The following is a 13,052-nucleotide window of genomic DNA, read 5'->3' as shown; positions in this document are numbered from 1 at the left end:
TAAACTGAAAATAAATTTGTTAAAATTGAATAGCCCACTGATCAGAGAGTAACAATCCATTCAATATTGAAGGTATTATATTTTCTTTTTCATTCACAGGATGTGGGCTTCGCTGGCTGGGCCAGCATTTATTGCCCATCCCTAGTTGCCCTTGAGAAGGGGGTGGTCAGCTGCCCTTTCAAACCGCTGCAGTCCATGTGGTGTAGGTACACCCACAGTGCTGTTAGAGGTGTTAGTTCCATGATTTTGACCCAGTGACAGTGAAGGAACGGCGATATATTTCCAAGTCAGGATTGTGTGTAACTTGGAGGGGAATTTCCAGGTGGTGGTGTTCCCATCTATTGCTGCCCTTGTCCTTTTAGGTGGTAGTGCTCATGGGTTTGGAAGATGCTTTCGAAGGAGCCTTGGCGAATTCCTGCAGTGCATCTTGTAGATAGTACGCACTGCTGCTACTGTGCGTCGGAGGTGGAGGGAGTGAATGTTTGTGGACGTGGTGCCAATCAGGTGGGCTGCTTTGTCCTGGATGGTGTCAAGCTTCTTGAGTGTTGTGGGAGCTGTACTCACCCATGCAAGTGGGGAGTATTCCATCACACTCCTGACTTGTACATTGTAGATGGTGGACAGGCTTTGGGGTGTCAGGAGGTGAGTTAGTCATCATAGGATTCCTAGCCTCTGACCTGCTCTTATAGCCACAGTATTTAGATAGCTAGTCCAATTCAGTTTTTGGTCAATGGTAAGCTCCAAGTTGTTGATGGTGGGGGATTCAGTGATGGTAATGCCATTGAACTTCAAGGAGTGATGGGTGGATTCTCTCTTGTTGGGGATGGTCATTACCTGGCACTTGTGTGGTGCGAATGTTACTTGCCACTTGTCAGCCCAAGCCTGGATATTGTCCAGGTCTTGCTGCATTTGGACATGGACTGCTTCAGTATCTGAGGAGTCGTGAATGGTGCTGAATATTGTGCAATCATTAGCGAACATCTCCACTTCTGACCTTATGATGGAAGGAAGATGATTGATGAAACAGCTGAAGATAGTTGGGCCGAGGAAACTATCCTGAGGAACTCCTGTAGTGACATCCTGGAGCTGAGATGACTGACCCCCAACAACTACAACCATATTCGTTTGTGCTATGTATGACTCCAACCAATGGAGAGTCTCCCCCTGATCCCCATTGACTCCAGTTTTGCTAGGGCTCCTTGATGCCACATTCTGCCAAATGTGGCCTTGATGTCAAGGGCAGTCACTCTCACCTCACTTTGGGAGTTCAGTTCTTTTGTCCATGTTTGAAACAAGGCTAAAATGAGATCAGGAGCTGAGTAGCCTTGGAGGAACCCAAACTGGGCGTCAGTGAGCAGGTTATTGAAAAGCAAGTGCCGCTTGATAGCACTGTTGATGACCCCTTCCATGGCAGATTGGTCAGGAAAATAAAAGCCCATGGGATTCAGGGTAATGTGGCAAACTGGATAAAAGGTTGGCTTTGTAACAGGAAACAAAGAGTAATAGTCGATGGATGTCCTTGCAAATGGAAAGTTGTCTCAAGTCGTGTTCCACAGGGCTCAGTGTTGGGACCCTTGCTGTTTGTGTTATATATTAATGATTTGGGCGTGAACGTGGAGGGCACGATTGGGAAATTTGCAGATGTCACAAAGATTGGCTGAGTAGTGGATAGTGTAGAGGATAGCTATAATCTCCAAAATGATATAGATGGGTTGGTGGAATGGGCGGTGAAGTGGCAGATGGATTTTAACCTAGAGAAGTGTGAGGTCATACATTTAGGGAGGCCAAACAGTTACAGGGATTACAAAATAAATGGGAATATACTAAGAGGGGTAGATGAAGTGAGAGATCTTGGTGTACAAGTACACAGGTCCCTGAAGGCAGCAGTTCAAGTAGACAAGGTTGTAAAGGAGGCATATGGAATGCTCTCCTTCATTGGTAAAGGTATAGAATATAAAAGTAAGGATATAATATTGGAATTGTATAAAACACTGGTGAGGCCACAACTGGAGTTTTGTATGCAGTTCTGGTCACCACATTGCAGGAAGGATGTAATAGCTCTGGAGAGAGTGCAGAGGAGGTTTACAAGAATGTTGCCAGGGTTAGAAAAGTGTAGCTACGAGGAGAGATTGGATAGGTTGGGGTTATTTTCCTTAGAACAAAGAAGGCTGGGAGGTGACTTGATTGAGGTGTACAAAATTATGAGGGGAATAGATAGAGTGGACAGGATAAAATTGTTTCCCTTGATGGAGAATTCTAGAACTAGGGGACATAGATTCAAGATAAATGGCAGAGGATGTAGGGGGGACATGAGGAAGAACTTTTTTATGCAGAGGGTAGTGGGTGTCTGGAATTCATTGCCCAAGTTGGTGGTCAAGGCAGAGACTCTAAACTCTTTTAAAAAGTACCTGGATCTGCACCTTAAGTGCTGTAAGCTGCAGGGCTATGGGCCGGGTGCAGGGAGGTGGGATTAGAAAGGGCACCTGGGTGTCCTCGGGCTAACATGGACAAGATGGGCTGAATGGCTTCCTTCTGTGCTGTAACTTTTCTATGGTTCTATGGTTTACTGATGATCGAGAGCAGATTGATCAGGCGGTAATAGGTTGGGTTGGATTTGTCCTGCTTTTTGTGTACAGGACATACCTGGGCAATTTTCCACAGAGCTGGGTAAATGTCATTGTTGTAGCTGTATTGGAACAGCTTGGCTAGGGGCTAGAACACAAATCTTCAGTACTACTGCTGGAATATTATCAGGGCCCATAGCCTTTGCAGTATCCAGTGCCTTCAGCTGTTTTTTTTGATATTACGTAGAGTGAATCCAATTGGCTGAAGACTGGCATCTGTGATGCTGGGACCTTTAGAGGAGGCCAAGATGGATCATCCACTCAGCACTTCTGGCTGAAGATTGCAGTAAATGCTTCAGCCTTATCTTTTGCACTGAAGTGCTGGGCTCCACCATCATTAAGGGTGGAGATATTTGTGGCGCCGCCTCCTCCAGTGAATTGTTTAATTGTCCACCAGCATTCACAACTGGGTGTGGCAGGACTGCAGAACTTAGAGTTGATCTGTTGGTTGTGGGATCACTTAGCTCTGTCTATCACTTGCAGCTTATGCTGTTTGGCACGCAAATACTCCAGTGTTGTAGCTTCACCAGGTTGACACCTCATTTTTAGATATGCCTGGTCCTGTTCCTGGCATGCCCTCCTGCACACTTCATTGAACCAGGGTTGATTCCCCCAGCTTGATAGTAATGGTAGAGTGGGGGATATGCTGGGCCATGAGGTTACAGATTGTGTTCGAGTACAATTCTGCTGCTGCTGATGGCCCACAGCGCCTCATGGATGGCCAGTCTTGAGTTTGAATCTATCTCATTTAGCACGGTGGTGGTGACACACAACATGATGGAGGGTATCCACAATGTGAAGACGGGACTTCATCTCCACAACGACTGTGCAGTTTTCCCCTCTTGTTGGTTCCCTCACCACCTGCTGCAGACCCAGCCTAGCAAATATGTCATTTAGGACTCGACCAGCTCGGTCTGTAGTGGTGCTACCGAGCCACTCTTTGTGATGGACATTGAAAACCCCAACCAAAGTACATTCTGTGCCCTTGCCACCCTCAGTGTTCCCTCAAAGTGGCGTTCAACATTGAGGAGCCCTGATTCATCAGCTGAGGTAGGGCGGTTTGTGGTTTCCTTGCCCATGTTTGACCTGATGTCATGTGACTTCATGGGGTCTGGAGTCGATGTTGAGGACTCCCAGGGCAACTCCCTCCTGACTGTATATCACTGTGCTGCCATCTCTGCTGGGTTTGTCCTGCCGGTGGGACAGGTCATACCTAGGGACAGTGATGATGGGACATTATCTGTAAGATTTGATTCCGTGAGAATAACAGGCTGTTGTTTGTCTAGTCTGTGAGACAGCTCTCCAAATTTTGGCACTAGCACTAGCCCCAGATGTTAGTTAGGAGGACTTTGCAGGGTCGACAGGGCTGAGTTGTATTTGTTGTTTCCGGTGCCTAGGTTGATGCCGGGTGGTCCACCTGGTTTCAAACTTTTTTTGAGACTTTGTAGTGGTTTGAGACAACTGAGTGGTTTGCTAGGTAAGCTGGTGTATTGGTGTAAGATGGTATATTGCTAAATACATACTTTGGTTCTGTCATCACAAAGGAGGACACAAATAACATTCCAGAAATATTGGGGAACACAGGGTTTAGTGAGAGGGAGGAACTGAAAGAAATCAATATTAGTAGGGAAATGGTGTTGGGGAAATTGATGGGATTGAAGGACGATAAATCCCCAGACCCTGATAATCTACATCCCAGAGTATTTAAGGAAGTGGCCCTAGAAATAGTGGATGCTTTGGTGGTCATCTCCTGAGATTCTATAGACTCTGGAACAGTTCCTACAGATTGGAGGGTAGCTAATGTAACCCCACTATTTAAAAAGGGAGGTAGAGAGAAAACAGGGAATTATAGACCAGTCAGCCTGACGTCGGTAGTGGGGAAAATTCTGGAGTCCATTATAAAAGATTTAACAGCTGAGCACTTGGAAAACAGTGGCAGAATCGGATGTGTCAGCATGGATTTATGAAAGAGAAATCATGCTTGACAAATCTACTGGAATTTTTCAAGGATACTAGTAGAGTTGATGAGGGGGAGCCAGTGGATGTGGTTTTGAATTTGGACTTTCAGAAGGCTTTTGACAAATCCCACATAAGAGTTTGGCATGTAAAATTAAAGCGCATGGGATTGGGGGTAGTGTATTGAGATGGATAGAAAACTGGTTGGCAGACAGGGAAACAAAGAGTAGGAATAAACGGGTCTTTTTCCGAATGGCAGGCAGTGACTAGTGGGGTACCGCAGGGATCGGTGCTGGGACCCCAGTTATTCACAATATATATTAATGATTTAGATGAGTGAAATAAATGTAATATCTCCAAACGTGCAGATGACACAAAGCTGGGTGGGAGGGTGAGCTGTGAGGAGGATGCAGAGATGCTTTAGTGTGATTTAGACAAGGTGAGTGAATGGGCAAATGCATGGTAGATGCAGTATAATGTGGATAAATGTGAGGCTATCCACTTTGGTAGCAAAAACAGGAAGGCAGATTATTATCTGAATGGCTATAAATTGAGAGAGGGGAATGTGCAATGAGACCTGGGTGTCCTCATATACCAGTCACTGAAGTTTAAGCATGCAGGTGCAGCAGGCAGTAAAGAAGGCAGATGACATGTTGGCCTTCGTAGTGAGAGGATTCGAGTACAGGAGCAGGGATGTCTTGCTGCAATTGTACAGGGCCTTGGTGAGATCACACCTGGAACATTGTGTGCAGTTTTGGTCTCCTTATCTGAGGAAGGATGTTCTTGCTATAGAGGGAGTGCAGCAAAGGTTTGCCAGACTGATTCCTGGGATGGGGGGGACTGATATATGAGGAGAGATTGAGTCGGTTAGGATTATATTCGCTGGAGTTCAGAAGAATGAGGGGGAATCTCATAGAAACCTGTAAAATTCTAATAGGACTAGACAGGGTAGATGCAGGAAGGATGTTCCAATGGTGGGGGAGTCCAGAACCAGGGGTCACAGTCAGAGGATACAGGGTAGTCCATTTAGGACTGAGATGAGGATAAATTTCTTCATCCAGAGAATGGTGAGCCTGTGGAATTCGCTACCAAAGAAAGTAGTTGAAGCCAAAACACTGTATGTTTTCAAGAAGGAGTTAGATATAGCTCTTGGGGCAAAAGGGATCAAAGGATATGGGGAGAAAGCAGGAGCAGGCTATTGAGTTGGATGATCAGCCATGATCATAATGAATGTCGGAGCAGGCTCGAAGGGCCGAATGGCCTACTCCTGCTTCTAGTTTCTATGTTTCTATGTTTCTATTTCAGAGGGCATTTAAGAGTCAACCACTTTGACACAATTACCAAAGATACTGATGCCTATAACAGAGGATGTGCTGAGAGTGCAGCAACTAAAAAACAAATGGAAATACAAATGGCTAATGAAAATAAACTCACAATTAGCCAGTGCAAAACACTGTGAGAGACTTCAGCTTGAAAGTTTACCTGACCAGGAGAGATAGGTTAAAATAAATTGGTGAACTAGAATGATAACAAAGGGAAGCCCCTCCACCACCACCTCCCACCAGCAACTCCAATCCACCCTCCCTGACTACCCCACAAAAAAAATCAATTGCATGCTTCCACCACCCGACCCTTAGGGTTAGATAGTAAATAAAGCCCAAAGCAAAGAACAGGAAAAAGCAAAACAAATCCTAGTAATTCAATGTCAAAGCTACACAATTACAGAGAAATTAGCAAGGCATTGACTGTTTTGCTGATCACAATTAATTAGAAAGGAGAACAGAAGAGCCTGATCAGTTGCTTTCTCTTTCATATCACTTGTTTTTTTTTTCAAGTCACAGCTAACTATAGTGCCAAATGACTGGAACTGAACCTCACTAACCAGTTGTATGTGTTGGGAAATCATAGGCCAGCTGCCCTTCATTTTCTGGCCACTATAATTGAAAATTGTGATGTGCCTGAAATTTCTCATTCTGCATGGTTAGCATGTGAGCTTCTCTCCAGCAACAGTGATTACCTCACAGCAGTCCATTCCTACCTTATCCTTTCACGAAGACATTGAATTGATTTTAATCCTCCAAAAAGGGTGAGTTTTGACCAGGTGAGAGGTTAAAATTTTAAAAGTTTCAAAAAGTTCAAACCCACCTCCAACTCTCCTCCAATCCACTCACTGTTGGTTTTGATGGAGGCAGGGTGGGCAACAAATCTGCTCTTTGAGTCATTCTGGGAAGCTGTGTGTCTTCATATTATCAGGCATTTTAACTTTAACTCATTTCAATTGGGTTGCCTAGGCCTTGGAATCTTGGCAAGTAAAAGGAGGTGAGAAGTACTGGAGCCATGAGGTGAGTGCATTTACAGCACTGCTTGTGGGCAGAGAGGAGCAGGATTGTTTCTTCCTGGAGCACATTTACCTGCAGATTCCGCCTCTATGATGGCCAACTCTCTGTCCCTTTGATCTCTCTCTTCCCATCACCAATAACTACTCTGACCATGGTCTACAGCCCCTTCTTGCAATTTTCCTCTGAACCACCATCTTACCCTCAAACCCCCAAACCCCCCCAATTGAGATTTTCCAGCATTTTCTGTTTTTGTACCATGTTGAATTCCTTTTGTCCTATGGGATTCTCAGAGAAAGATGCATGTTTATATTGGCAGAATCGCAACCATTCAGCAGAGAGATTTTGGGCCACAGGAATAAGGGCCTCGATACTAACTCGGTGATGCATTGGGAGCAGGGGTTCCAACATGGTATGGAAAACTCAGAACTAAATTCAGCACATCTTACAGAGGCATCTTAGAACAGTTAACTTATTATCATTTTATTTCTGTGTTTGATGTTGAATATGCAGTGGTGGTATAATGAGGACTTGTATGATGTGGTCTTCACTCCAGTATTTAAAGGGCCAATCCAAAGATGTAATTTAGAGGAGCTGGGAGTTAGAAGCAAGAGAAGAAAAGGTGTGACAATGGATTCAAGGCATTCAAATGCTGTGCCCCAGTTCAATGATATCTCCCTTTATAGTCTTTTGAAAGCTGTGAAACTCCATTTTTCAGCTCCATGCTTCCATCAATGAACTCTCTTAACCTCACACAGTTGACTTCAATGTTAAACTGCAAGAAGGACCACCCAGCTGTGCTATTTAAAGGGATCATGAACAACTTTCAGCTTAGTTGTTGGATTATTTGCCAATAATTGCTGCAATTATATATATTTTGGGTTCTTTTCCATATTTGCTTGAGTTTCAATATTCTGTAGGGTGAGGTCTAGCTGACGCTGAAGTATTTCTTTGGTGACTTAAAGATTTGTACACAAACCAGTTGCTTCCACACATGGGTGACCAAGTATGGCTTCTTGTTGAAAATGAGCATGACTGGAGGAATGATCAAAGGCCATGTAGAAAAGACAAGCTGCCTGCAATAAAACAGAGTAAAGGGAGAATGGAGAGAAGGGCCCTCAGCAGGAGGCCATGTTTACAGAGGGTCTTTAAGGAACAGATCTGTTGAAGAGTTTTTTAAATTTGTCCATGGGAAATGTCTGTTGCTGGCAAGGCCAGCCATCATTTGATGCAAACTGTCCTTCCAGGAATGGACTGCAGTTCCTTCGCCTGCTGCTCAGGGGAGATCTTCTGTCTGGTAATCGCAAACTTTTCTCGTGGTCCAATTCAGTTCGGTGCTTCCACGTCAGAGCACTTGTTTCAGTTATTTCAAGACCTCTGAATAATTTTTGAAATTCTGTCCTGAATTCTTCTGGTTTTTCTTGGTTACCCAATTCATCTACTCTATAGGTAAGCTGTAGACCCATCCAAGCTTTTTGGTTTAACAGTGAACACTTTTGGTTTTGAATCACATACAAAGTTTCTGTGATTTCTCTTCCTTTGTACTGAAGTTTACCAGTCAGCTGGCCCTTGACCTTCAGTCATGTGGTTGATGGCTGGAGGAAGTCTTGTTTTAGCCACTGTCTGAAAGAATTGAAATCCCTGCTCCAGTGTCTAATTTGAAGTTTGTTATATGTCTGTTGTCTATAATGTCTTTTTTTTTGCACCCCGATAGTTCCCATTTGATCTTGTAATTTCTCCCAACAATGGCACGTCATTGTCTTTTTCATCTTCAAGTTCTTAAATGTTACGTGATCTTAGTTGTTTCTTCTTTAATTTTTGTGTTGGGACCTTTATGCTGCAGCTTACAGATTTAAAATGTCCTCTCCTCTTACAGGAATGGCACTCTTTTGGCATTCTTCACGCCTGTACAGCCTGTACAGCGAGAACACTGAGTAATGGTGGCTACCGCCCTCTCTTCACTTTTTCCCTGTTTTGGATTATGTGTACTGCTACATCTGTGTCCTACAAACTGCACTGTATCAGTTGTTTTTTTTTCCACAAGATCCTTTTGCCGCCTCGAATTAATATGTGATTTTCCTTTCTCACTTCTGTCTGCCTTGTTAACTGCACAGCCTTTGAAAGGGTCAAATCTTCCCACAACTGCAAAAAATCTGATAAAGTCTCCTCTAAGGTCCCTTTTACAATGCAATCCTGAATTAATTCTTCTTCCAGGGCTCCATATTCTCAGCTAGTCGATATAAGTCATTGATGAAGGAATCTATAATCTCTCCCTGTCTTTGGTTACTTCTATTGAACTTCACCCTTTCTATAATCGTGTTCCTTCTAATACCAAAATAAGTATCAAAAGCTTTTATAACCTCTTTGTATTTCAGCGTATATTCATTTATGTCCTGCCTGACCATTACATTATCTGCACTACTGCCTAAGCCGTAAAGAAGGGTACTGATCTGTTCCTTGCTAGTCTTCTCTGCTAGTCCCAAAGCTGTTCAGCATCTGGTAAACCAATGATGCTAGTTCTGCCACTTCTTGGCTTCCACATTGTCAAAGCACTCTGGTAAAGGTTAGATTTTCTCCATGGCTTCTCTTCACAGTAAATTCTTCTCGAGTTCTGTTGGTTATTTTCTCCTGCTGCCCTTGCCCCACAGTCATTTCTGTTGCTGCTACTTCCAGTCAGTGGGTTCTTTACTTGTGTTTTCCACTGTCACCATCTGTTAACATTATTATGGGTCTTGGATGAGGTTGTACATGGCCTGGATTAAAAGATAATGCTTGAGGCAAGGATGTTGGTAAACCTTACCTTTTATTGAACATTATACTAATTATGTCATAACTAGCTAAAATTTGGGTTTGGTCAGAGGCAAGAATGTTTTCTGTAAGGGACTGCCTCTTTTAAAAAAAATAGATGTTAAAACATTATTGAGCTTCCCCACCTCAATCTTCACCAGAATTAAAACCACGCTGGCAGTTTGTGGTGTCTGAAGCTAAGAACACGGCTCCCCCATCCCTGACTTAGTCTCATAATCCCGATAGAAAGATTCCAGTTACGAAGTGTGGAACAAGTCTTAGTACGAGGCTTCACATAGAATGATCTCTCAGCATAGTCTGTTGTCATGTAACCTTACATCACTGATGATGTAAACTCTATATTTATATACTTAACATTAACCCTTTATACTGAAGAAAGCACAATGCTAAGTCAGTGCTGGACTTCTCCATGCTCCATAACTTTGATAGCTGGTTTTTGACAGGCTTCCCAGTGCACTAGGCATTTGGTATGTGCACCATCAGCCTTCTTTTGTACCATGGCCCAGTGAGGTTTCCATCTGAGTCTTCTGCAGTGGAACTAGTGTGCAACCTCTCACTCCAGCAAACTGGAATGTGTGCTATCCTTTCCCCAGCCAAGGTTCCAGGTTACTTATGCCATGTGCCTTACCACATGCAGGTCTTGCCAGGATCAGATGGGATGCAAGGGTGGAAATTATGGAGGCACTGACTATAGTCTTCCAATCCATTTTGGATACAGGAGCGGTATCAGAGGACTGAGAATTTCGAATATTACCCTTTTGTTCAAAAAATGTGTAAGGGTAAACCCAGCAACTACAGGCTAGTCAATTTATCCTCAATGGTGGGAAAACCTTTTAGAAATAAACTATGAGGAGGATAGAGATAGACTTCAAGAGGATATAGACAGGCTGGTGGAATGGCCAGACACATGGCAAGTGAAATTTAATGCAGAGAAGTGTGAAGTGTGAGAAACACTGGGTACAATTATAAAGGGGATTGAAGAACAGACAGTGTTGGGGTTATATACGCACAAATAATTTAAGGTGGCAAGGTAGGTTGTGAAAGTAATTTAAAAGGAATTCAGGATCCCAGGCTGGAATTTTCCAGCCCCACTGGTGTCAGGCACCATGACGGTCATGGGGGGGACAATATGGCGATAAGGTCAAAAATCGGTTTCAAGCGGCATGAAAGCACAGCGGGATCATCCAATGGTGTCTGCCATGGCGGAACACCAATCCCACTGGAGAGTGGCATGAACTCATTTTGCACCCCACTAATGAGATACAAAGTAAGGCCCAACCGGAATCATCCCTCTCTCCATGCCAGATTTTCTGTTACACCGGCGGGAAGATAAGCTAGCCCAGAACACATCTGGACAAGTGTGACGTGCAGAAGTCGGAACTTACCATTAGGGCCTTGCTCAGATGGCGGACATCGAGGAGAAGAAGATCCTGGAGCCCTACAGCACCGGACCCTGGAGGAAAATGTGCATGGTACACTGGGTGGATTCTCATGGAATTAGCTCCACCACAAAGCAGCTTTCAGAAGTTGGGAGGTCTCCATTGATGTCTTGGGTCTGCTTCGGAACATCACGGTCTTGGCGATGGGCTGCTATGGATGATCGGCAAGGGGGTTGAGAGGAAGGTTCAGCTGTGAGTGGGAGAGTAAGGTGTACCGGGGTGGGGAGGGTGTGGGGGGTGGGTGGTGCAAGAAAAAGGTCTAGGTTTGACTAGGAGAGGAATGTATACCAGTTGAAGGGGTGGGGGGCGGGGGGTGGTGGGGGGGGGGTGTGGGTGGTGGTGCGGGGGGGTTGGCGGTGAGGTTACAAGGGGAGGAATCAAAGAGATTGGGGAGGTGAGGTTGGATGAGGGGGAATGAAGGTGTTGGAGGCGAGTGAGGTTGTGGGGAGGGGACAAAGGTATCGGGGTGAGTTTGGGGAGGGGGAGGATGGAGTATTGGTGGAGGAGATTGTAATGGGGGAGAATGTGGCAAGTGGCGAGATGGGTGAGAGGTGGGAGGAAGGTGTAAGGGAAGGAGTTCAGAGGGGGGAAAGGAATTTGTTGGGGGGTAGGGTTCAGAGTTGGGAAGGAGTCCAGAGGGAGATAGGAGTCCTAGGAGAGGAAGGAGTTCGGAAGGGGGGAAGGAGTCTGGGGGGGGAGGAAGGAGTTTGGAGGGGGGGAAGGAGTCCAGGTAGAGGAAGGAGTGCAGGGAGGAAGGAAAAAGGGTGGAGGAGGGAGTAAGGATGGTGAGACCAGGTGCAAGAGAGGGGTCTATGGAGTCAATGACTACTTCCTGTGGAGCGAACTGTTGTGGGCATGGTAGGAGGGAATTGTATGAGGGGAGGTAGAGTGAACTAGAAGGGTGGGAGGGTGAGTGTGCAATGGTTGTGGTAGAAGGGGCGATGAGGGTAGTTAAGTGGGGACTCGGAGGCAGACACGGACCCTAGAGTTGGGAAGAAGGAAGTCGGGGAGGTCAATGTGGATGGGGGAGAGATTCTCAGGAAGGTAGGGAACGTGCACATTCACCTGGACATCCTGGAAAAAAAAGGGTTTAGGTTGGTAGGTGACGGTGGAGAGATGTAAGGTGATGCCTGGGGGTGGTCAACAGTGATGGGAGAAAGGACATGGGTGACTAGGGGAAGGGAAAGAAGCGGGGAACTGAGCAGAAAAGTGACGACTACCACTTTTCTTAAATTGAAAGTGAGCGGAGCCTCATGTTGGGTGGGCACAGGTGCTACATGGGAGTGTGCTCAGTGGGCAGGTGGAGATGCTCAGGACATTGAGATGAGTCTGATGGAGGAAGGCTCTGCACATGGCTCCGAAAGGCCCTGCCACACACACTTCTCCCTCAAGAATCCCTCGTGGTCTGGCTGCGGGCAGCTGTCCTGCTAGTGGGGGGGTGATGAAGGACGAGGACTTGAGAAGCCTGTAAGCAAAGCTGAAAATCAACATTACACATTATTACACATGAAAGTGAATATATTATCAGGTTATAAAATGACAAAAGTTGTTCACCCATGCAACCACTTGTGATCAAAATTTCTTAACTTTTCTAGGCCTACCACTTCTTCTAGGTGCTGCCCTGACATCTGCAGCAGGGGTGAAGACAACCTGTGCAATGGTTGGCGCTGTTGCCTCTTTTGACGTCGGCATGCAAACTCTGAAGATCCAAGGCCTTGAGGGCCCCGGATTGCTTTGGCTGTCCTCCTGTGGCCTGCTGCTCCCTCTGTGATGACAGAGTGCGAGGTTGAGGGGGGGGTCACAGGAAAAGGGGACTCAGAGGGAGAAGACAGCCTCTGAGATTCCTGAGTGGATGACCCAGGGGTGTCAAGCTCCTCCTTCCTTTGGGT

Source organism: Cetorhinus maximus, chromosome 1 (assembly GCF_964194155.1).
Source record: "Cetorhinus maximus chromosome 1, sCetMax3.hap1.1, whole genome shotgun sequence".
Taxonomy (NCBI): Eukaryota; Metazoa; Chordata; class Chondrichthyes; order Lamniformes; family Cetorhinidae; genus Cetorhinus; species Cetorhinus maximus.
This window is presented reverse-complemented; position numbering follows the sequence as displayed.